This window comes from Triturus cristatus, chromosome 1_1, assembly GCF_964204655.1.
Source record: "Triturus cristatus chromosome 1_1, aTriCri1.1, whole genome shotgun sequence".
Lineage (NCBI taxonomy): Eukaryota > Metazoa > Chordata > Amphibia > Caudata > Salamandridae > Triturus > Triturus cristatus.
The window spans coordinates 292,783,695-292,809,640 of record NC_140579.1 but is presented as its reverse complement, the minus strand read 5'-3'; positions in this window follow the sequence as shown (position 1 = coordinate 292,809,640).

Genomic DNA, 25,946 nt, shown 5'->3' with positions numbered 1-25,946 from the left:
TTGAAAAAAGCAGCCTCTTGAGTCAACGTTTTTACCTGTAACTTCTTCGAATTATGACATCTCTTTGAAATCAATGTACCGTTACATCCGGTAGACCTTCCTGGTTGTGTGGACATATAGGACTTGTAGGTTCATCAAGAGCCCAACGAACCCAGAGTAGAAAAATGAGCAGCATTTTGTAATGTTTTTTTTTTTTGGTCCGGGTATATAGCAATTATTGTGGGAAAATGTATACTTGGAAAAATCGGTATGAAAGTCACCTATGTATTTCTGAAATGGGAACAAATTACAGAGTTCAGAAACAGTGCATATTTGCACATTTTCGAAATTGGGAATACTCATATTTGCATGACAATTATTGGTCATTTTTCAAAATGACTTTTTTTTTACACAATGTCTTTCATTTGGAAGGGAGAAATGCATCAAAAATCAACAGGTAATAACAGTTGCTTTACAAATTTGAACTACCCTAAGTCTCCCGAGAAAAATGGTACCTCACTTGTGTGGGTAGGCATAGTGCCCACGACAGGAAGTGGCTCAAAACCTAAGGTGAACACACCACATTTTCACACTGAAAATTTACACTTTTTTTGCAAAGAGTCTAGCTGTAGTTTTTGAACCCTAGCCCTGCCGGCACCTAGGGAAACCTAGCAAACCTATACATTTTTGAAAACTAGACACCCAGGGGAATCCAGGATGGGGTGACTTGACTGCCTCCCACCATGGTCTGTTACCCAGAATCCCTTGCAAACGACCCTTGCCTAAGGGGTCGCTTCCTACATAGCATAACCAATATCCCTGGTGTCTAGTGGGCTTTTCTGCCCCCCCCGGGGGCAGAAACGCGCAGAAAGCGGACCGATCTGCCCCCAGGGGGGGCAGAAAAGACTTCAACAAAATTTGCCCCCAAGGAAGCGACCCTTGCCCAAGGGGTCGCTTCCTACATAGTAGGAACAGCATCCCTGGTGACTAGTGGGCTTTTCTGCCCCCCCCGGGGGCAGAAACGCGCAGAAAGCGGGCCGATCTGCCCCCAGGGGGGGCAGAAAAGACTTTGCCAAATTTTCGTCCCCAAGGAAGCGACCCTTGCCTAAGGGGTCGCTTCCCAAACTCCAAATCCAAAATCCCTGGTGTCTAGTGGGGCATCCCTACTCCACGATCGCGACGCTGTGCGCGATCGTGGAGCAGGAATGCCCTGTATTGAGAGATCGGGGGAGAGGAAATACTCTTTCCTCTCCCCCGATGCCTCAATACTAGAGATTTCACCGCCGCGGCCCCCACCAGACGCCAAACACCTACCTCTGCTCCCCTCGGACGCGCTGGAAGAAATGGATTCCAGCGCGTCCAACGCTTCCTGATGACGCCGGCGCGCGCTGTGCGCGCTGACGTCATCAGAAAGCGTGGGGGGGCTCGGGGGGGGTCGGGGGTGGCAGCGGAAGCTCTTCCGCTGCCACCCCCGTAAAGGGGGCCAAGATCGAGGGACAAGGGGGGGAGCGCCAGCGCTTCCCCCGGGGGCTGTCCTCATGACGGAACGGTTCCGTCATGAGCACAGCCCAACCGATGCTCATGACGGAACCGTTCCGTCATGAGCATCGAAGGGGTTAAAGCAATCTAGACTTGGTTCAGCCAGGTAGCCAACATCATCAACTTCACTCGACTGTTTCGGGCACCAAGATGCACCAAACTGCCCCCCACAAGCCGCGCCAGGGCCGCCAGCTGGCCCCCCTTGCAAACTCTGCCTCAACCCTCCCCGTCCCTGTGCACCATATGTTGCTGACAAAGAAAACTTACCCGGCTCAATACCCTTGCAGCAGCACCCCGCCCAGACCCACTCACCTTACCCCCACACAAATCGTCCAGCACTGTCAGGTGCACACAAGTGTAGATTGACAGATTTCTCAATCACAAAGCATGAAATATTTCAGCAGGCAGGCATTCAGAAATCCTCCCACCTTTCAATGGTGAAATATTCCCGGAACGTATTTCCGAACGCTGGCCTGCAATATATTTTTCCACTCTTGGCAGAACTCTTGGTAAGCTCTTGATGTGAAGTAGTAACCAAATCTCAAAAGATTGAGTCGGATGGCAAAACAGTTTTACAATATGTAGGTAAATCATGAAACTTCATTACTAAGTTAATTATTTATCAGACCAAGCACCTTCTCCTTCCTATGTTAATTTCGGACATTAACAGCTCACAGGGCACCAGGAAATGTCAGAGTTTGCGTCACTGCTCATCTGATGTCATGCCTTCTTTCTTCTTAGGCCAAGGGGTCTTCAGGGGGGCATACATTGCTTAAGAGCTAGTAATACCTTTGTTTGTATCCCTTGTGCATCGAGCGCGGGTTATTTACTAATGTACGTTTACTGTGTCAAGGGGACTTGGGCGTTATCAATGTTCTTGTCTGCAGCGGAAATGCACTCACATATGAAAGTGGATTTGTAGCGGAGGTGATGAGCTACTCAGCCACCCCTCTGAAAACATTTAGCTAGCTCCTGCTGCTCTCACCTCACTCGCTCCAGGGGTTGGTTCGAACTTCATTCACTTCTGTTGCACTGCAGCACTGCCACTGGCTGCTGCCCCAGGCCAGAACTGACTCCTCACGAGACGAGCGCGTAGTGGTGAAGCGCGTGACGCATCACTACTACGTTCTCATCGCGAGGGCTGGCCAAAATGATGCCCAGGGCCGTCATTGGTAGCGCTCGCGTGCTACAAGATTGACGGCCCTGGAGGCTGGGACGCACCAACAGTCAAGCAAGCACAAACGCGGGACGGACGTCGCGGCGGCAATTTGGCAGCAGTGCGTGGCTGCTTGCACTTTCAAATTGGGCCGCGCGCGCAGCACTGGTGGCCCGTTGCGGCCGCGGCGGCCTTTATAATTTATTTGGGGAACACTGTGTCCCCAAATAAATTATAAAGGCCGCAGCGGCCGCAACGAGCCGCCAGTGCCATGCGTCCGCCCCCAAAATAGTGCCGCCTGGGGCGGACCGCCCCCACCGCCCCCCCCTAGCTACGCCACTGAGCCCCCGCCATGTGCTCGGCTCCCCGCTTAGTTTCCACTGGAAAGGGGGCTGCTACAACCCCCCTCCCTGCCCTGCTCACATGTCTCTTCCTCATCCCAGTAGAGGGTTTGTGGGGGAGGGAGAGCCGTGCGCCTTAATCCGAACCTCTGCGCTATGGTTTTTTTAATCATGTGTGCACGCCTTTCGACGGTGAAGAAGTTGTTTAGTAATCTCATAATCCTGACAGAATTGAACAGTGTAAATCTTGGGAACACGCTTCCCACCCGAGAAGGCCTAAAATATTGTGATTTAGACAGCACAAGCACGTATGCAGCACTTCCCAGGTGGAATCCGACCGAGGTATATGTCTAACTATTCAGCCATTCAGCCTTCCGACTCCGTGTATGCATCGACCTATTTATCCGTCCGTCTATACATCCTGCGGTTAATACATCAATGTGTCTTCCATCCATTCCAACACCTATATTTTAATTTCTCCATCTGTTTTGCCACCAATTTATCAATTTATTAATCCATCCATTCACTTGTCCTACAAATGATTTGTGAATACATCTATCAGATAGTCATCCATTCCACCCAATGTTTAATCGCTCTACCGGTCTGTCAACCTATACACCCATCTAAAAATCATTCACTCACTCACCTTATTCACCTATTTATCACTCAATGCATCATTCATTCACCAGCACCTACCTATTCATATGTCCATCTGCCCATCCGCTGTACCTTGAGATCAGCGTGTAAATCCACCCTTCCACATGGCCGCCTGTCCAAGTGTCCACCCAAGCATCTTTCACCTATTCACCCTCTATCTAATATCAAATCTTCGGCAATCATGCCACGCACCTCACTCTGCCTTGCCGTGCAACAAGTCTCCCTGATGAGTACCCTCCCTTTCCTGGTCCAGCAAGCGTTAACTCAATTAGGTGGCTTCATGGGAGAGATTTTAGTTACATTACACAGGGACACATTCTGTATTTAAGGCACAGGGTGATTAAGTGATTTGCCAAGAATCACAGGATGTTGAACCGTCGCTGAGACTCAAACACAGTCCCCCAGTTCCAAAGTCGGCAGATCTGGCCACAATATGAAATGCCTTTTTTCATTAAAACACATTCCACCAATGCCCCAGGTGCCTTATCCTTCAAAATGGCGATCAAGGCGCTGGGACGGATAGCGTGCTTTGCTCCAGATCACACAGTTCCGTTGCTTGAGAAAGAAACTCAGGATTAGCCTGGGCCTGCCATGTCCTATTGATATCAGTTATGTTAATTTATGTTTCAAGATCCTTACCAGAAAATTCATAATTCGTAGATTTTAACCAAAAAATGCTTCCAGCTCAAACAGATCAAAAGTTACTAAAAGTGGAACAGCACATGTTACTGTGCAGCGAATTGCTCTTTGCGAAGATTGACTCGTCACCTTCCAGTTGCTTGTTGGTATGCTTGGGGTTAAACTTGAAAAAGTGAACCCTTTGGCCATACTCAGTACTTTAAATGGAAATATAGGAGTGCAGGTAATCACTATTTAGAATATCTGTTTGCTCCTGGGAAGTGCCAGTATGCTCCCATTAAATGTATTTCAGCAGTGAGGAGAAGTGCCGGTACTCTCCCTTTCAAATTAAAGAAGTGCAGGTACTCAGTGCCGAACAGTATCTGCCCATTGAAAGCACTTTATACTATGTTAACATGAGTAAAACAACACTATAATTGATTATTGCTGTCACGATGCATACTTTGTCTTCTCTTGCTGCATAATATAGGCAACTCTGCTACATTAGTTGGTCTTCCCCTGTCGCATAATTCCAATAAACTGCTTATAGGCAGTCTTTCTGGCAGTTTCAGCAGTGAGGCGCAGGACTGGATGGGCAAGGACTTAGTGCTGTTATATTAACTAATGATAGCGGGGTGGGTGTTTGAACCAAATTTAACTTTCACGCCTTTGATTTGTCCATACATTGGTGAGCTGAGGCACAAGGTGATTTTTGTGAATGAAGCAACTACTGAGAATGACAGGCACCAAGCCACATAGGGGGCAGGTGCCTTTAGTGGCAGCAAAGGGGCAGAACCAAGGTAGGAACTCTTCCAGGTTAAGTTACCCGGAAGAGCTTGAGCATTGCAGACCCCCCTCCCAGGCGGCGGCAATAAACTGGCGGGGGATTTAAATACTCAGGGGGTGAGGCAGGACCCCCTCTTTGTCCTCTCACCGCGTGGACGGCAGCATCGGGTGTCGCGAAGTTACGGAGTCGAGTGGGCGGTGCCGGAGTGGTCTGCGAGGTGAGAGGGCCTCATTGGCGTAGTGTGTTCTGGAGTAATTAGGGAGTGAATGTTCGGCTTATTGGGATTCTCGCTGGGTCTGCATGTCAAGGTGGGTAGTTAGTAACGCCTGGCTGTGGTTGTCAGCAATCTAGTTTAATATGTATGAAGTGGGTAACGGGCCGCAAGGCAGACTTTGTGGGTGCAGCGCGAGAGAGGAAACCAGGGTGTCATTGGGGGAAAATCACTTAATTTCCCCGTGCCGGAATGTGTAATGTAAATACGTAAAGCACTCCAGTACCTTCGAGTCGATTTCGCGCTTTATAAATATGTTCAGGGCCCGAGGGTGCGTACATATCCGGCTATGCGGGGCAAATCATTTATTCTCCCCGTGCCTCCACGGGTAACGTAAATACGGCGCTATGTAAAGTGTGCCAATACAAGGCTTAGGGGGCAGGCAAGGTCGTTTAAGGTCGTTGGGGTTAAGGTCAGGGTTCGAGGCCCGAGGGTGCGTACATATCCTGTGATGCGAGGCAAATCATTTATTCTCTCCGTGCCTGCACGTATAATATAAATACGGTGCTATGTAAGTGCTCCAATACCTTAGGGGACAGGCAGGGGGCCTAGGTATTTAACGTCTGGCGGTCTATTAACAATTTCGTTAGTATGATGAAGTGTGGGACGGGCCGCGAGGCACGGCAGGTCGTGGGGGTAAAGCGCGTTAGAGGAAACCAGGGTTTGAGGCCAGAGTTTTCGTCCATATCCTGTGATGCGGGGCAAATCGTGTATTCTCCCCGTGCCTGAACGAGTAATGTAAATACGGTGCTATGTAAAGTGCTCCAATACCTTCGGAGACAGGCAAAGGGGGTTAGTTAGTACCGTTTGGCGTTCATTTTAACAAAGTAGTTAATGTGGATGCAGTGTGTGACGGGCGGTAAAACGCGGCAGGACGTTGGGGGAAACGCGCGATAGATGGCACTGGCGAATGTTAGAACACGCGCAAGCGAGGAATCTGGAGATGGCTGATAAAGACGGTGATTAACAGGGCACATCGTGGCAGAGAGTAACCCAGGGCGCCTTGGGTCAAATTTGGTGGGGGGGAAAGGGGAAACGTCTAACTATATGTTTGTTTGTATTCAAGTGCAGAATGCCTCCAAAACGGGCCCAGACGGGCAAAGGCACCCTGGCCAGCAAGGATGATTTCCGCTCGTTGGCAGAGCTCTGAGAGGCCGCAAAAAAAGGTGGCATTGACTGGGCGCTTCGCACGTTGGCCGAGAAAGGAGAGGCGAGCGGGCAGCAGGACGTCTCACGGGCCAAGCGGGCAAGGCGGACACCGGAGCGCTTCAAAGATGCCCATCAAGACAAACGCGCTAGAGTTACGGGCTCTCAGACTGGTACCCCAGGTGAGGCAGGGTTGAGGGGGCAATCGGTCTTGGCCACGGACAATACACTGCCGGCTGGCTCAGCTCCCGCTGCGCAACTGAACGGGGCAACCACACAGGCTTCAGAAAATCCAACGCTCACGAACTTGGCGCAGGCAGTGGCTCCCCCAGTGATGCCGGGGCAAGGTGGGGGGGCTGGGACAGCAACACCAGGTGCAACGGCGCAAGTGGGGGCTGTAGGGCCCCTAACACCACAGGCGGCTCTGCCGTGGTAGCGCACCAGGGCAGTGGGATAGCCCAAGTGTGGGTCCAATCTGGAGGGGTGGCACAATCCCCAGTGGTAGTGGCGGCAACATCTCAGGGACCAGCCAGCAACAGCGGGGCATCAGGGCCAGTGGGCCCCTTAGCAGCACCACCCCTTGCCTTGGGGACAGGATTAGCAGGGCAGCCCATTCTGGCGCATAGTTCATTGATTTACGGTTCGGCATCTCTGGCGGTGGCCCCATCTGCGGGGATCACTTGGCATGTACAAGCAGAGACCAGAGAGAAAATATTCAGAGGGGAGTTCGTAGATGTCTTCGACCTGATCAATGCAGGGGTAATTCCGGGCAAAAGCAGGACAGGGAAGGAAGGGAAGTTGAAACAGAAGAGAGTGTGGGTGGACTGGACTATTAAGAATTGGGTCACTGGGTTCGCTATTTATGCGGCTATCATGGTCGAAAGGTATCCCCAAATGGCAGCTCAGTTGATCAGTTACATTTCCATGATTCATGGGGCTGCGTCGGAATTCCCGGGAACGGGTTGGTTGCAGTACGACAACAAGTTTAGACAAATGAAAGCAGTCCAGGTGCTGGTAATCGTCTTGGCCCGAAGTGAAAACCCTGTGCCTACCTTCCTGATTTCCTCTGGTTTGGCGTCCCTGTTGCTGCCCGACTCTCGCTCCCGCCGCCGCGCTTGTAATCTCCGCGGCCGGTGTGTGGAGGGAGACAACAACTACAACTCCCAGGCTCCCCGGCTACCCACCACCGGAAGCTGTGACACCACCATTCGCACCTGGAGGGGCTTTAAAACGACTCCACCCCCGGCGGAGCGGGTGCTGGTAATCGTCTTGGCCCGAAGTGGAAACCCTGTGCCTACCTTCCTGATTTCCTCTGGTTTGGCGTCCCTGTTGCTGCCCGACTCTCCCTCCCGCCGCCGCGCTTGTAATCTCCGCGGCCGCTGTGTGGAGGGAGACAACAACTACAACTCCCAGGCTCCCCGGCTACCCACCACCGGAAGCTGTGACACCATCTTTCGCGCCTGGAGGCGCTTTAAAACGACTCCACACCCCCGCGTCGCGGGATCACGCGCGGGTAGCGCCGGGCTAAGCCCGAGCAAAGGGCGGGCCGTCTGTGGCCGTCCGGGGCAGGTAGAGGCAGGGGAGGGCCACCCCCCTTGGCTCTTCTATGTACGTGTGCCCGACGTGGAGGTAAGAGCAGCCTAAAGCTGGAAAACAACGCTGAGGTGACTACGGGCTTGGTTAACGAGCATCCTAATCATATAAGTTATTGTTACTGAGTTATTGTTGGTGTAGATAGTTGAAATGGGGAAAAATGCCACCGAACTATCCCGTCCCAAGACCAGGCAGAACAAATCTATAAATAACCCTCTACCAAGTCTAACAGCCATAGACAGGATGTTACAAAAGACTATTGGGGTAGTTGCCACAGCGATAGAGAATACGGAGAGACGCCTCTCGCTTCCTATTGGCTTAGCCCCACCTATATTACTTGCAAATTTATCTACAGTTATGGCTAACTCCTTTGACTCTATGCTAATGATATCGTACGCCGGACTACCAGGCGCAGATAAATATCCAGATAAAAATCTTGAGTCATTTAATAACAATTGTATCTTACACTCGGATTCGTCCCCCTTGGTAAGCAGACTGTCTACCACACCAGTGTTACAGGAGCAGGATTTAAGCATAGAACTCCATCTTATTAATGACACAACGGATTTAGATGGTAATAATACCGAATTGCTGACTAACACTAAACGTACGGACAGGACAAATGCTGAAATCTCGCCTGTTAGAACTAGAGGACAAAAAGCCAAAAGTAAACAAAAGCATATTAATAAGGAGCAGCCTGTACACAAACATAGGGGCAAAGGCAGCAGAATACATTATAAAACGGCACCGAATCTGCTGGGCCGAAAGGGGGAATTATGTGAAGCTCAGCCAATTGTTATAGATGTCCAGTTTAATGGAAATAAGAATGAGGTTAGCGAAGAGGGTTTTTGGGAGAGAATGGAGACGCTGTTATCAACACTCCTAGGGCCAATTAGTGAGAAAATCAATGTTATAGAAGCTAGGATAGGTTCTATTGAACAACATTTAACGCAAATTCCCTACCCAACTAAGTCTACTCAAGTTTTTTCAGTTGCCCCTCCATCCGAACCCACTTTAAATAAGGTTGTGTCTGAATCTGTCCTATACACGATCGAGGGTGTCAAGGATAAGTTAAGGGGAACAGTTACACAATGTATAGCTCCAAATAATTTACTGGAAAGTATTAGTAATAATAGCAGTTGTCCCATCGATGGTGGAAGATGTGAAGGAAAGGATAAAGCACTGATGGAAAAAGGTGTAACCTTAATGGAAGGCAATGGGAAACAAGGGGGCCAAACAGACCAGATAAAGGGCATACGTCACCCAGAAGATTTTAAAAGTAACACTGTACCACCTGTGATGAATTTACCACCAGAATGTGGAGCATATGTCACAGTTCTATGTAATGTTCCCAGATTACGGGAAGGGCAATTTGAAACTAATGAAACCCTTAAAAACAAAACCCTTCACTGGTTAACTAAAAATTGTGTTTTTTCAATATTAGATGCAGATCAGATTATACTCACACAAAGAGTGGGCTGGATAGGTCCCGCAATAAAAACATTTGACAGGGACTGCATCATAGTCAATTTTAGGTCACCAGTTTGGGCCCATAAAACTTTACTTAGGGCCCCTCCACCTTCTCGTCGGGAATTCAACACAACTCTATTGCCACTTGCCTATTTTTATAGACATTCGTTGCTAAATAACCCTGTCACCAATCATATGGCCTACCATTCTAGAAATAACTGGTTGCCCGCAATATCGGTAACCCATCCAGTGCGATCTCCTCTACCACTATATAATAGGTTTCAGTGTTTGACCCAAATGGAGGACAATGATTGACATATAAATATTGCGGGGACCATTGATTTGGGGAGGATGGCGAGTGCCAATTTATCAACAAGGCAAAGTGAAATAAGTAATATCCATTCTCTGCCTACGGATCCCATTATGATGAGTAAGACACTGGTTATTAATGAGACTGATATTCTAACAACTAATAAATTTGTAGAGCCCTTTACGAGTGTGGATGTGCCCACAAACCTGAATAATGCTAATGGAGCAATAACACAAGAAGGATACACACTGACAACATGGAATATCGCAGGTCTCGGGAATAAATTAGGTACGCCTTTTTGGCAAGATTTTATCACCTCCGGTAGCGATATAATGTGCTTACAAGAAACATGGTGCACAGATTTTGTCACAGTCGAAGGCTATACATCATATTGTTTAAATGCTACACCCTCCTTAATGGGTAGAGCTAAGGGTGGACTACTGATGCTTATTTCCACAAAATTGATTGGATGTAAAATTGTAACCTATTCGTTTATTGATAATCATAGTCAAGTTTTGCAACTATCATTCCCAAAGGGTAAGGATCTGGTGTTAATAAATCACTATAATAATAATTTTCATAAAGATAGGGGAGCTCCTTTAGACCCATTGGAAAAGGAGATAGATAGGGTACTGAATATTTCAAATAAACTGGCAGTCATTTTGTGGGCAGGCGATTTTAATATTCAAGCGTGCCCCGCTACATATACTAACTCATGTGGCTATATGAAGACCTATACGATCGCAGCGGGGACTAAGGATGATATGCTACATTTTCCACATTATGAATATGGTATGACCCTTAATACATTAATGGCAAAATTCGATCTTGAGCTGTTAGATTGTACAATGAGAAAGGGCCATATCAAATGCCCAACATTCAAGCTAACAGTAATATAGACCATATCTTATTTTCGAAGAATAGTCCATAGACGAACCTTTGGATATCCGAACAGGTGGTTAGTGACCACAATAGTATTTCTATAGTTCTGTTGGCCTGGGGTAACACTGACTAATACTGCCCATACAATCTTAGATATTCTCCCTATTAGGCCGAATGGTATGAGAATTAAGTGGGATGGCGTGGACCCACATAAGATACAATCGGATGTGGTCAGTATATGCAGAGACAGCATTAATTACTGTCTCAGCGAAGAGGTTACCCCCGAAATGTTATGTATGGAATTTTCTAACATAAATAATATGATTAGGAATATTTTAACTAGGAAAACTAAAGGTTTGAAACAAGATAGAAAGAAGTGGTTTGATTCTGAATGTACCGAGATATTATTTAAATTAAAATCAGCATTAATGTCCAAACCCCGTAATCAAATATTTGTCCGTAAGTTGCGAACTGACTATAAACAAGCTGTTCTGGCCCACAAAAAGGTGATGAGATCAGATGCCTGGGACAAATTAGGGTATGGCAAGTGAAACCAATAATATAAAACTTTTCTGGGAAATTGTAAATAGCCCTTTTTTAAAGGATGATCATATTCCTGAACTGACGTCTTGTGTTAATTGCACAGAATGGATTGAACACTTTTCTAACATTTTTAATCCGGACAAGGTTTTTTAAAATTCTTTTTTATCCAATGATTTTACATGGCCTACATTATCACTAACAATTAGTGTCGAGGAGGTGTGTGAAGGGATGGTAAACAGCAAAGGGGGCAAGGCACCAGGACCGGATGGTGTTCCGATTGATTTATATAAGGACGAGATGGACCTTTGGGCACCAATCCTTACAAGAATTTTTAACGTTGCCGCTATGGGGAATTTCCCAACATCATGGGCCGAATCAATAATTGTCCCCCTTTACAAAAAGGGTTCGCGCTCTGAAGCATGTAACTATCGCCCAATATCACTACTTGATTCCTCAATAAAAGTGATGAGTGGGGTGCTTTTAAAAAGATTGGAAACATGGGCCGAAGATTCAAAAATATTGACCCTAGTTCAATATGGTTTTAGGAAGGGCATAGAGACCATCGAACAATGTTTAAATCTGGACCTACTTATTAATAAATACACAGTGGTGAAAGGGGGAAACCTGTTTTTATGCTTCGCAGACCTGAGTAGTGCGTTTGACTTAGTGGACCATTCGCTCCTTTGGTCAGTATTGCTCGGACTGGGGGCACCAAAGGAGATCGTGTTCTTTTTAGCAAGGGTTTACGAGAAACTTTCTTGCAGCGTACGATATGGGTCTACTGGTGAGCGTACCCCGTTCTTTAATGTGCGAAGAGGTATCAGACAAGGGTGTGTACTGGCACCTTTCTTATTTTCCCTTTTTATTAATCAAATAGCCTTGGTCTTAAATAATATCCCGGCTGTGCCCCCAAAATAGATAATACTGTTGTGTCCATATTGTTATATGCGGACGATGCAGTTTTAATTTCACGCACCTCTTTGGGTCTGCAACGCCTTATTGATGCTTTTACTGATTTTATTAACGGCAGGAAATTGTTGATTAATAAACAAAAGACATATACCATGATATGTGGTAAGAAATTAAAGTCACCGCGGTCTTTCTTTTTAGAAGGCTCAAAGATTCAAGCTGTTAAGACCTTTTGCTATTTAGGCATTAATTTTGATGGAAATGGTAAATGGACCAATGAGCAAGAAAATATTGGACATAAAGTGATCAAACACCAATGGTATTTTTCGTTTTGCTGCAAAAATAGGGGACCACAGAATAAAAAACATGGTAACTATATACAACGCAAGATGTGTCTCTTCAGCTTTGTATGGAGCTGGATTATGGGGTTATTCCTCTACGGCCCAACTCCTAACAAATGAAAATAATTTCCTTAAACGATTGTTATGTGTCCCGGCCGCAGCGTCAACTGACCTAATACATAAAGAAACTGGTCTTAAATATATATCAGATCTGGCCGCCTTACGCCCTTTATTATTATGGCGTTCAATTTGGCACAAAAAGGAAACTGAGTTTACACAGTCCGCAATCAAAGACTGCCTTAAGTTAGACCATTGTCCCCGTATTCCGTGGTTGAATTATATTATCTTCTGGTATAATATATTGTTTGATTTTACTATTTCTAAAGATTCAGATTATGCAATACCGTTCTCTAAGAAAGAAATTAAAGATATATTTTTGCACTATAAGACGGAAGAAAGAAAGAAATTGCTTAGGACCCAAAAGACTTCTGTATTTTATAGGCAGTTAAACCTCAAGAGTGGATTCCAGACATATTTGGTGGATGTGACTAGAAAATCGCACCGATTCGTTCTAGTACGTTTAAGGTTGGGCATTGTACACCATCTTGTATCGGGGCAGGCTCTAACTTAAAGTGCCCTTGTGACAATGTCTCCAACCAAAGCTGTTGCCATTTTCTGTTATTTTGTAAATTTTATGTATTTTTAAGGACATTTTATTTGAAACCTATCCTTTTAAAATACAACACTCGTTTAACAGCAGATGCCATGAATCTATTATGTTCTCTTCAAAGTCCAGATGTCTGCATCCATGTTGCACTATTTATTCTGGAATGTAGAGCTGCTAGGAAATCTATAATTATATGAATAATGTGAAATTGTGTTTTGTTATGGCCTAATCTGCATTTATGCATAAGTCACTTTATTATAGCGAGGTAGAGTTTTCTATTTTGCTATGGCCCGTTTGTACCTGTGCACAAGTCACTTTATTATGGCAAGGGAGAGCTCTCTACTATGATGAAATTAATGTCTTTTGAGCACTTCTATATATTGATGTAATATTATAACATCAAGATTTATTTGCACTTATGCACAGGTCACTTTATTATAGTGAGGTGGAGCCTCCCACTCTGTTGAAAATTAATGTTTATCGAGTATCTTTATATATGTAGTATTGATATATGCTTGATCTGATCCTTAACTGATGTAATATTTGTATATTTATTGATGTATGTATGATTAGTGTACTACCATCCCCCGCGAGATACTGGGGCCGGTTCAGGAATAACCTTTTTTTTCAAACTGTTTTAAATTATGTGGTATAATATTTCACTGTATTTTATTGTTTAGCTTATATGGTTGTATTCATACAAACCGAATAGAAGCTTTTTGACTTGACTTGACTTGACTTGACTTGAAAGCAGTCCACCCGGCCGTAGGTTGGGACCAGCGGGAGATAAACATTTGGCATGGGGTTTTTTATTCAACGGGGCTAGGTAGCAGGACGACTCAGCCCTTTCGGGGTGACAGAGGGACGGGCGACAAAAAACAGGCCTGCTGGCAGTTCAATAAGAACGAGTGCAGTAGGGGCATAGCATGCAAGTTCAAGCATTTATGTTCCTTCTGCGGGAAGTTGGGACACCCAGAGAGTAAGTGTTACAAAAAAATGGGAAGGTCACAAGAGCAACCTACACAGAACCAACCCCAGACCAGGGGTCGAGGTGCGCAAGCATCCTAAGACATTACCAACTCCCATAAAGCACCATGTATTGACGCACCTCCTTAGTAAATACCACAAGACAGATGAGGCTCAGTTTTTACATCAAGGTTTTACATCGGGTTTTCGCATCCCTTCCGATGCTACGCCATCAGCCACCCCACCGCGCAATCAACGCTCAGTCCTTCGTAACCTAGAGGTGGCTAGACAAAAAATTAGGAAGGAAGTGTCCTTAGGGAGGGTGGCGGGCCCATTCCAGCAGCTGCCTAGGCATGATTTAGTCTGCTCACCCCTGGGTCTAGTACCTAAGAAAGAGGAAGGGAAATTCCGGTTGATCCACAACCTGTCTAGTCCCCCGGGGTGGTCAGTAAATGATAAACTTGACCCAGACCTATGCACAGTGCGTTACACTACCTTTGATGCGGCAATACAGAAGCTACAGGGGCTGGGAGAGGGAGTGCTGATGGCGAAATCAGACATTGAGGCAGCCTTTCGCCTCTTGCCAGTTCACCCAGAGGACACCAGGCTGTTGGGTTTCATCTTTGAAGAGGAGTTCTACATTGACTTATGCATGCCAATGGGTTGCTCTATAGCCTGCGCAGTGTTTGAAACTTTCAGCAGATTTCTGGAATGGACAGTGAAAGACCTTTTACCGTCAGCAGAGTTGGTGCATTATTTGGATGATTTCTTATTTCTTGGGCCGTCGGGCTCGTCGGCTTGCAGGAAGGCCCTGCTGGGCTTCCAGCAACTGGCAGAAGCACTGGGGGTCCCCTTAGCTGCAGAAAATACAGAAGGGACAACGACACGGTTAACTTATCTTGGTATTGAAATTGACACAGAGGAGGGAGTGTGCAGACTTCCCCAGGAGAAGGTAGCGTCTTTTGGGGCGGCAGTAGAGGCCTGTTTGACGGCACGGAAAGTGACACTTCACCAATTGCAAATCCTGGTGGGGCAGCTTAATTTTGCACTCAGGGTGATACCGATGGGCCGTGTGTTTTCTAGAAGCATAGCGCGAGCAATGTCGGGTCTGAGGGCCAAGCACCATCACACCAAGCTTTCTGCCGAAGTCAGAACTGATTTAGGGATATGGAATGAATTTTTGGTAGGCTTCAATGGTGCGGTCATTTGGCAACAACCCAGTCAGGCAAATGTGGAGTTAGAATTATTTACGGACGCGGCAGGCAGCGTAGGATTTGGAGCGGTCTTGGGGACCAGGTGGTGCATGCAACATTGGCCGAGAGAGTGGGCGGTTTCAGGGCTCACCCGCAACATCACCTTTCTTGAGTTATTCCCAATCATTGTGGCAGTGCATTTGTGGGGTGACATGTTGAAAAACAAAAATATTATATTTTGGTCGGATAGCATGTCTGCGGTTATGGCCATCAATAATCCGAGTGCGACTTGCCCATGGGTCCTGCGCCTGCTGAAAGAGTTAGTGCTAGGATGTTTGCAGAGCAATGTATACTTTACAGCAAAACACGTGCCGGGGGTGGATAACTCAGTTGCTGACGCCCTGTCCCGTTTTAAGTTGACAGAGTTCCGCGCCAGATGGCCTCATGCAGACAAACAGATGACGAACTTCCCGGAGGGGTTATGGAAGCTTGGTGCCCCACAGCTCCCGAGTTGATAACCGCGTCATTGGCTCCCAAGACTAAGAGTATGTATGAGAAGTCGCGGCAGGCATACTTGTCTACCACTGGGGGGTCTGACGCGATAGAGAGTTTGTCACCACGAAGTGTTCTGGTATTCATAGTAAGACAAAAAGAGGGCGGCAAATCCCTGTCCATGGTGAAGAGGCAGCTAGCAGCAATAGCCTTTTACGCAGGTCTGGGGGGGGTGGCAGACCCTACGAAAGACCCAAGAGTAAAAAGGGCGATGAGAGGGTGGGAACGCCTGGTGCCAGGGATCAAAGACAATAGGAGACCGATCGATGCTAGCAGATTGTCCAACATATTAGAAGTTTTACCGTGCATCTGCTTCTCACCCTACGAAACACAGTTGCTGAGACTAGCGTACTCATTAGCTTTCTTTGGGGCCTTCAGGGTTTCGGAATTACTCCTTGGGTCAAAGTCAGATAAGGAGGGGGGCTTACGCCTGGAGGATGTGATTTTAACTAGTGATAAGATGCAGGTCAGAGTTTGGAGGTCCAAGACAGACCAGTTGGGCAAGGGGACGAGGGGCCAACAGGGAGCGGTTGTAGGGGCCCCTTTTTGTCCGGTAACCCTGGCTCACAGCTTTTTCCAGATTAGACCGAGTGGGGTGGACCAGAGGGCATTAGTGCATGCGGATGGCATCCCCCTTACTAGATTTCAATTTACCAGGATATGCAAGAGAGCTTTAGAGAATCTGGGGGTGGAGACGACACATTTCCCGTCCCATTCATTCCGCATCGGGGCAGCCACAACGGCAGCAGTGTTGGGCCTCCCGGGCGACACGATTAAGAGGGTGGGTCGATGGAAGTCGTCATGTTTTGAACGTTACGTACGCCCTAACCTCGCGTGAAGTCCGCTCCCAACCCCCTCCCCCCCTCCTCCCCTATTCCCCCCGGTGGCTGATTCTGTCTCCTTTACAATTTTGATCCAGGTACCCCGAGTCAGAGAACACGGGTTTGTTTCTACGCAGAGAAAGGCTCTTCTTCGACAAATCACGCGAAGGCAGAGGGCCGCAGGGTGTCGACTACCATTGGGTGGGTGTCAGCGGACAGCGTCTAGCTGCCGTGCCAAAGGACTTGCGGGACGCCTTGACCAGGGGCATGCCGGTCCCAGACGTGCTGGTGATTCATTCAGGTGGCAATGATATGATCCCAGCGGGAAGGAGGGGAGTTAAGGAATCGCTGTTTTCTACCCTGTCTGCGGTGAGGAACATGTTTCCGGACGCCAAAATATTTTGGTCGGAGGTGATCCCACGCCAAGTATGGGCCAATGGGGCACTGGCGAAAGCAATTAATAAATCAGTGAAGAGGTTGAATCAGTCGGTGGCCGAAATCCTGAAGAAATCTCGCATCAGTTCCATTAGGCATAAACTAATACAGGTGACAAGTTCGGGAATGTAGGCACCCGATGGGGTGCACCTGTCACAGGCAGGGATGGAGTTGTTTGTACACACCATCTTGGGGGCCATTGCGGTGGAAGTAGAAGCAACTAGAGGGGGAGGGAGAGTCCGCCAGGGAGCGCCTCGCCCTGTGGCGGGGTCCTGGACAAGAGATAGGTCAGGGACTCCGGTTGGTGGTGGCTGCTTGGCCCCAGAACGGGGCGCGCAGCCTATTGTGGGCTCTGGGCTGGCGGGAGAGGGGGCTGACCTGCTGGTGGCTCTGGACTCTCTGGCCCTACCCAGGAAGCCGGTGCTAGTTGTCAGCATGGATGAAACTACCTGCGGCTCTGTTGGTCGGTGGGCGGTCAGCACTAAAGAGAGCAGAGTATCTTGGTTGGGGCCTGCTGGCACAACCCGCGGCAAACGCCCTGAGGAGAGTCAAATGTAAATACAAATGTAGAGATGAAAATTATAACCGGATATCTTATTGGCGTGCTGTGGTGTATTGAACAATGAATAATAAAGTTGGTGAAGAGATTAACAGTGATTGAGCCAAAGTTAAATTGGCGGTAGCATGCTTCAAAATTAATAAAGACTACGCTGTGAAGACCAAATACAGCCTGGCGTGTTTTACTGGGGATATTATACACGGCAGGGGTGGGGAAGAGAAGGTTGAAGTTGTGGTGAATTGCACAGTGTCTGCCAACTATGACAGGCACCAACCCACATAGGGGGCGGGTTCCTTTAGTGGCAGCAAAGGGGCAGAACCAAGGTAGGAACTCTTCTGGGTTAAGTTACCCGGAAGAACTTGAGCATTGCCGACCCCCCCTCCCCCGGAAGTGCGTTAGGCGGCAATAAACTGGTGGGGGATTTAAATACTCAGGGGGCGAGGCAGGACCCCCTCTTTGTCCTCTCACCTCGTGGACGGCAGCATCGGGCGTCGCGAAGTTACCCACCCACCCATCCCTAAGCTCAGAGTTTGGTTAGGCGGGGTCCTGGACAAGAGATAGGTCAGGGACTCCGGTTGGCGGCGGCTGCTTGGCCCCAGAACGGGGCGCGCAGCCTATTGTGGGCTCTGGGCTGGCGGGAGAGGGGGCTGACCTGCTGGTGGCCCTGGACTCTCTGGCCCTACCCAGGAAGCCGGTGCTAGTTGTCAGCACGGATGAAACTACCTGCGGCTCTGTTGGTAGGTGGGCGGTCAGCACTAAAGAGAGCAGAGTATCTTGGTTGGGGCCTGCTGGCACAACCCGCGGCAAACGCCCTGAGGAGAGTCAAATGTAAATACAAATGTAGAGATGAAAATTATAACCGGATATCTTATTGGCGTGCTGTGGTGTATTGAACAATGAATAATAAAGTTGGTGAAGAGATTAACAGTGATTGAGCCAAAGTTAAATTGGCGGTAGCATGTTTCAAAATTAATAAAGACTACGCTGTGAAGACCAAATACTGCCTGGCGTGTTTTACTGGGGATATTATACCCGGCAGGGGTGGGGAAGAGAAGGTTGAAGTTGTGGTGAATTCTACAGTGTCTGCCAACTATGAAGTTGCACAATTTTAGCTCAATCTGTTTATGTCAAAGCAGCTGGCAGTGCTGCTGCCTGTGTTCAGTGGCTGAGGGATGCTTTCTTTGCCGTACCTGTTCTGTAGAGGAGAGCGTGCATTGATGCACAATGTGATCTACATGCAGTGTATCAGAGGCTCGCACACAGATACTGCATGTTTCAGCTGTGAGTGTTAAACACGGACAACTGCTTCCGGTGCATTCATTGTTTTGCGTTTAAATGGAGTTTGTACTGATGCGGTCTTTTGCCACACATGTTCTAGGGATGAAAGGTTGCACTGCTGTTGAATGTACTGCGCCTGTGAGGGGAAGCCTGCCCTGGTGATGCCCACCATGTCGTCCGTCTGTGTCTGTAAGAAGTTTGCAGCGTTGTTAGCTGGTATTTTTTGTGTGTGTGCAGATTTATGTAGCGCAAACTCGACCCGAAGGCATCAGAGCGCTTTACATGAGCACCAGTTACATTGCAGACGGATACATTCATTTTTAGGGATGGGGAGATTAAGTGATTTGCCCAGAATCACAGGACGCTTGAGCCTCCCATCAGACTCGAACCCGGTTCCCCACCTTCAAAGTCGGCCGCTCTACCGTTAACCTACATGGATATCTTCTATGTGGTAGAATTTTTTGTGGCTAGTGCGTCTGCGAATCTTGAGCACCTGTTTGTATATGAAGGAAATTTGCAATGTTGTCTGCTTCATACCTGTGCCCCAAAGAAGCTTGTGGTATGCCCCAAAGTTTAAAGAAGCTTGCAATGCTTCTGCCTGTGATGTACCTGATGTGTGAATGAGAGAAATTTTCAATGCTGTTGTTTAAGATGGACCTGTTCTTTGTGTGAGGGAAGCTTGCACTGTGGATATCTGTGTGGTTCTTGTGTTCTGTACATGAAAGCGGGAATACCACTGCCTGCACTGTGCTGATGTCTATGAAGGAAGCCTGTACTGCTGATGTCCATGCCATGCTTGTTCTGTGTGCGAGAGAAGCTTTCACTGTTGGTGTCTGTGCTGAATGAGCTAGGTGTATCAGAGAAAGAGTAAATGGCTGCTCATTGTACCTGTTTGTGAGTGAGGAATGCTTGCAAGGCCGCTGCCTCAGCTGTACTTGTTGTGTGTCAATGCTTAATTTGAGCCAGTGGTTTCCAGTGCTCAGCACAAGAACGTAATCAGCAACACGGACGCTTTTCATGAGCACCAGTTAAGGACAAATTAATTTATGGTAGGCACGGGGAGATTAAGTGATTTGCCCAGAATCCCAGGGTGTTGAGCGGATGTGGATGTCGAGACTCAAACCTGGTTACCCAGTTCTGAAGTCAACAGCCCTGTCCATTATACCCCACCACACCCTCTCCTCATTTTCATCGTTAGTTGTTGGTTCTGTTTAAGGCCACACTAACAGGAGAAATGAGCTGGTGCAAGCTGCCTCCTGATGAGAGCCCGGCACATATTATTTGTTTTTAATTAACCACTGTTGTGTGTATAAATGAAGCTTGCAGTACGGCTGCCTTTAATGTACCCACTCTGTGCAAAGGAAAGTTGCATGTCTGCTGCCGGACCAGTGCCCGATCCGTGTCCGAAATGCCTTTTTAATGATTTTTGCTGGGAGAGCTCTGGTTCTGGGTGTGTTTATAATGGGTCACGACTGAGAGCTCTGGGCTGAGGCTGAAGGCAGAGCGAGTGTCTCACCGTGCCTGCCAGTGGGACACAGAGGTGTACAGTCTCAGATGACTTGCTCATGCAATCCTTGGCCTCTCGGCAGAGCGATGGTTGCGTATTTACATTTAAATGTGATTCTAAAGGAACGTTTGTGAGGGGGTAAAACAAACGAGAATAAAATGCTTTATTTACAGGTGAGGAGAGAGAAAGACGGAGTGGGGAGTGAGGGCACGGTGAAGTGGCGCTCACACAAGGAAGTATAAGCAGAACGACAAGAGTGGACGGACGGTGCTAAAGAGGAAGGCCGTGGCGCGTGACGTGCACATGGGGATGCGGAGAGATGAAGGGGTCGGTGTCTCACACAGCGAGAGTGCACAAGGCAGCGTTGTGAAAGGGGGGGTGATTGTGTGATTTCTGGACGCACTGGCACAACACTCAGGTGCTCTGCAGTGGGCCTGCGAGGCGTCGAGGCACAGGACTTCAGTTTTAGGTCTCGCTGAGTCGGCGCACATACGCTGCTCGGAGAGACTTTAGTAGGTGAGTTTTCAAAGTGCTGCTAGCTGGCGACAAGCTTGCGTTCAGCGCCATCTGTCTTTCTTCTTGCTTGCTCCCTGCCACCGCCCCTCCCCCCACTTTCGCGCTTACATATGGAATTGATGTTTTCTCCCAATAAACTTCCTCCTAACAACAATTATGACTCATGTAGATAAATGAACTGGTGTATTGCTGTATATGTATACAAGGGCATTTGGTACAATACTAATTATTATTTATGAAAACGTTTTGATACCAATATTAAAGCTATAAATGAATTTAAGTCAGATGGTTCTTTGCTTCTTACATATCTGAAGTCTAATGATGGTGGTGTAAATATGTGAAATATTGCTCAATACAGCCTGAGCAGGAGATTTATAAACCTGCTTGTATATTGAGTTGTAGGTGATTGATCCTTAATTGAGAATATTTATGCACGCTAGAACATTTTCCCATATTGGGATTATATGGACCCTCTTTCTGCATTTAGCTAAACAAATCCTGTTGGTCAGTCTGTCAATAAGTTAGGTTGATAAAATAATAATATTTTAATTGATTATTGTTAATGATTATTGGCAGAGCTATAAACAGCAAGCGTTTTCAAAAGTAAGACTTTCATGATAAGTTAAGGCAATGTACACAGCCATGACAAAAACATGGATTGCCCTCCCACCTATTGGGGTACTCTTAATTTTAGAAGTTGCACAGGGAAACAAGATGTGGCTAAATTGTATTATGAGCAATTGGGATACAATGCCTTAATTTATTAGAATTCTGTCAACACTAATACAAAGTAGTGCACTTATCAACTACAAGTTTTGGAGGTTAATATAGAAAGAATCTGCTTGCCAGAGCTCAGACAAGCAAACTTCATAGGAATTTACTCAATTCGAAGCCTTAGCTTGCTTTGTTTCCCATGAACTTCAAATGCTGAATGTGCGCTCCATAGTAGTTGGTTCTACATTTTGGCTACAGGAGAATCTGACACACGAGAGCTAAGGGTAACAGTGGAGGGATGACGTATGCACTAACACTGCATAGCATCAATTTTTTAAACTTGTAATATGTCAAAGAATTAAAATGTCTTCAATATGCTTAGATTGGCCAAACATGGATCCGTTTACTCCTTCCAAGCAGCTGTGGATGATTCCTAGCAGGTGTAAACATTTTTAGTACCGTGAATCTGTATGCCATATCTTTACAATTAGGCGGTAGTAAACCCCATGCAAGGGGTGATACGTGGGCATGGTTTACCTTGAAAGTCTGTGAATGCCCACAACTATGTGAATTTTGGACATTTGCAAACTTCTTACTAACACTTTTCCACCTGTGAGAAGGTCGGAGATTTGCCCCAGAGCTGGGTAAAATCCACCTCCAAGGGGGGAATAAGACCTCTGCTATACAAATACAACATACATAGACATACTCTGAAACTTTGTCGGGGGCAGGGGTTGCTCCATACAGAAAACATGGAACCAAAAAAATGAAAGAAATTAAAATGTGCTGTTGCACGGGAAACTTCCTTTAAAAAATGCTCAGTTGTACTGTGCCCACAGCTGTGCATTGGGCAAACAGCAAATGCCACACGACATTCCCAGTTGTATGACTGGAAACTCATGAGTGGTACGGCTTTCCAAGCACACTACTACTGGGCGTGCACCTGAATTCCCAAAACTCGTAAACGTACACCCATGCATAAGAATTTGTTTGCGGGTGCAGGAATAAAAATATATCTTTTGAATCAGGCTCTGATTTGTGCTACAGTTTAATTACTAAATGAAAGCCATCTCATGTGTTCGTATTGTTAGTTGTTCATCTCGCCCCAAAATAGTCTATTTCTACTGCATCATTTCTTTCGGCTTTTAAAAATAAAAAAATCTTTATTGTTATTCAGTAACAGTACCATAATGTCATGGGTTCGCTGGTGTTGCGTGGCACATCATTGCATTTTTAGGTCTCGCTGAGTCAGTGCACATGCGCTGCTCGGAGAAACTTTAGTAGGTGAGTTTTCAAAGTGCTGCTGGCTGGCAACAAGCTTGCGTTCACGCGAGCGTGCACAAGCGAACCGACAACCTTCAGCGCCATCTGTCTTTCCTCTTGCTTGCTCCCTGCCTCCGCCCCTCCCCCCGCCTTCGCGCTAACAAGCGTTCTGGATTCTCCCAGTGGGTGCATCTCCGTCAGGCAATATCACACCCACATTAAATGTATCTTCCATCGCTGCCTCAACGTGCTTTCTCTTTCCACAAACTCAATGTTTGTGTTCCTTTATTTTGAGATGCTTTTAGTATTACTGTTTTGTGACTTAATGCATCTCTGTCAGGCAATATCACGCCCACCATAAATGTATCTTCCATCGCTGCCTCAACGTGCTTTCTCTTACCATAAACTCGATGTTTGTGTTCCATTATTTTGAGATGCTTTTAGTATTCCTGTTTTGTGACTTAAGGAACATTAAGGAAATGTTACCGTGAAACTGGACAACGTTCACAGTGTTTATTTCTGATCGCAGCGGCTGCTTCATGTCCGTTGTACCATTCAGGGAGTACTTTTGTTGGCGCTTTCATGAGGACATGATGAGGAAGCTGGAAACTTTGGGCACATTCTCTTTAAAAGCACAGCATGTTGGCGACTGCTTAGTCGATTAGACCTATGTTGCGCTTTAGATCTCAAAGCGCTATGGTGGGTACAGCAGTTATAACTCATTAAATATGGGGTGCAACTCACAAGGAGGGGGCAGGTTTGAGTGCACATTGGTTGCAATCAAACTCTTAAGATGATGGGCTGTGTGTATCCATTATCAGCACTCAGTCTTCGCTAAGTGATCATGTTTTGTTTTTGTTGTTGTTGCGCCCGTTTGACTTACAACGTGCTTTCTCTTTCTCCAAATTCGAGGTTTGTGTTCCTTTATTTTGAGATGCTTTTAGTATTACTACCACACACACAACCACAACCACACACACAACCACAACCACACACACAACCACAACCACACACAACCACAACCACATACAACCACACACAACCACACAACCACACACAACCACACACACACACAACCACACACACACAAACACCCAACCACAAGCACACACAACCACACACACAACACAAACATACACACACACAACCCCACACACACCACACACAACTACACACACAACCACACACAAAGCCACACACACACACACAAACACACACACAACCACACACACACTCAACCACACACACACTCAACCACAAACACATAAGAACACATACACACACAACCACACACACACAACCACACACAACCAACCACACACAACCACACACACACAACCACACACACAACCACAAGCACACACACAACCACACACACACAACCACAACCACAACCACACACAACCACAACCACACACAACCACACACACACAACCACACACACAACCACACACACTCAACCACACACACTCAACCACACACACTCAACCACACACACTCAACCACACACCCACGAGAACACATACACACACAACCACACACAACCACACTCAACCACAACCACACACAACCACACCCACAACCACACACACACCCACAACCACACACACCCACAACCACAACCACACCCACAACCACACACAACCACACCCTTACACATACACAGCCACACACACCACACACAACTACACACACAACCACACACAAAGCCACACACACATAAACACACACAACCACACACACACACTCAACCACAAACACACAAGAACACATACACACACAACCACACAACCACACTTAACCAGAACCACACACAGCCACAACCCCACACACAACCACAACCACACACACAACCAACCACACACCAACAACCACAACCACACACACAACCACACCCACAACCACACACACACAACCACACCCACAACCACACACATACACACAACCACACACACACACAACCACAACCACACCCACAACCACACACACAACCACAACCACACACACAACCACAACCAAACACACAAAGGGAGGAGACAACTGCAGCAGGACTTTCGGCTCGATCAGGACAGCAGAACCACCGGAAAAGGAACTCCTCGGCACGACCTGGGCAGCAAGAAGTTATCACTAGAGACATTGTGATCCTATGAACAATAGTGTCATCAATGATCTAATCTAAACTGTAAACTGTAACAAATAACATCCCTATATATTGCAGTACCACAAAAACAGCGACAAGCATTGGCATAGCCAATAGGTCTCGCCTTTGGGACCTTATAAGTGTTTTGCCATGCAACAGTTGTTATTACCAAGGATATTGTGCTGCATAACTAAATACTTATAAGGTCCCAAAAGCGAGACCTATTGGCCATGCCAATGCTTGTTTATATTGTATGTATGCCATGGCATGAAATGCACAGATCTGGCCTCTTGGGAAGATTTTCTAGTTACGCTTTTTTGGCCTCGGCCGTTTTACAGACACCCCTCCCCCCTTTCAGCCATCTTTAAGCACTGAGTGAGATTGCACCCAATGGGTGAGCAGGCAGAGGCAGTGAGGGGGGAGACATCATTTACCACACAGTCTGTAAAACAACCAGCCTGTACAACAAGGTTACAAATGCAAAAAAAGCATTTGCAACGCAATAGGTCTCGCAGTAGTGAAAGTTTGAGCTACTGGCATTGCAGCTAATAATGCAAGGTCAATAGCTCAAACTTTCAGTAATGCGAGACCTATTGCATTGCAAATGCTTGTGTCTGTTTTGTTTAGAGAGTTTCCGGAAGCTACCTAACGGGGCATGCGGAGCTGTGTGAGTTAGAGCATTTTGCTTAAGCACATTCACGCCCCCTCCATCCCTGTAAACACATTCCTTGCAGCATAGATACTTTTTTTTGCATATTTATATAGCGCAAACTTGACCCGAAGGTATTGGAGC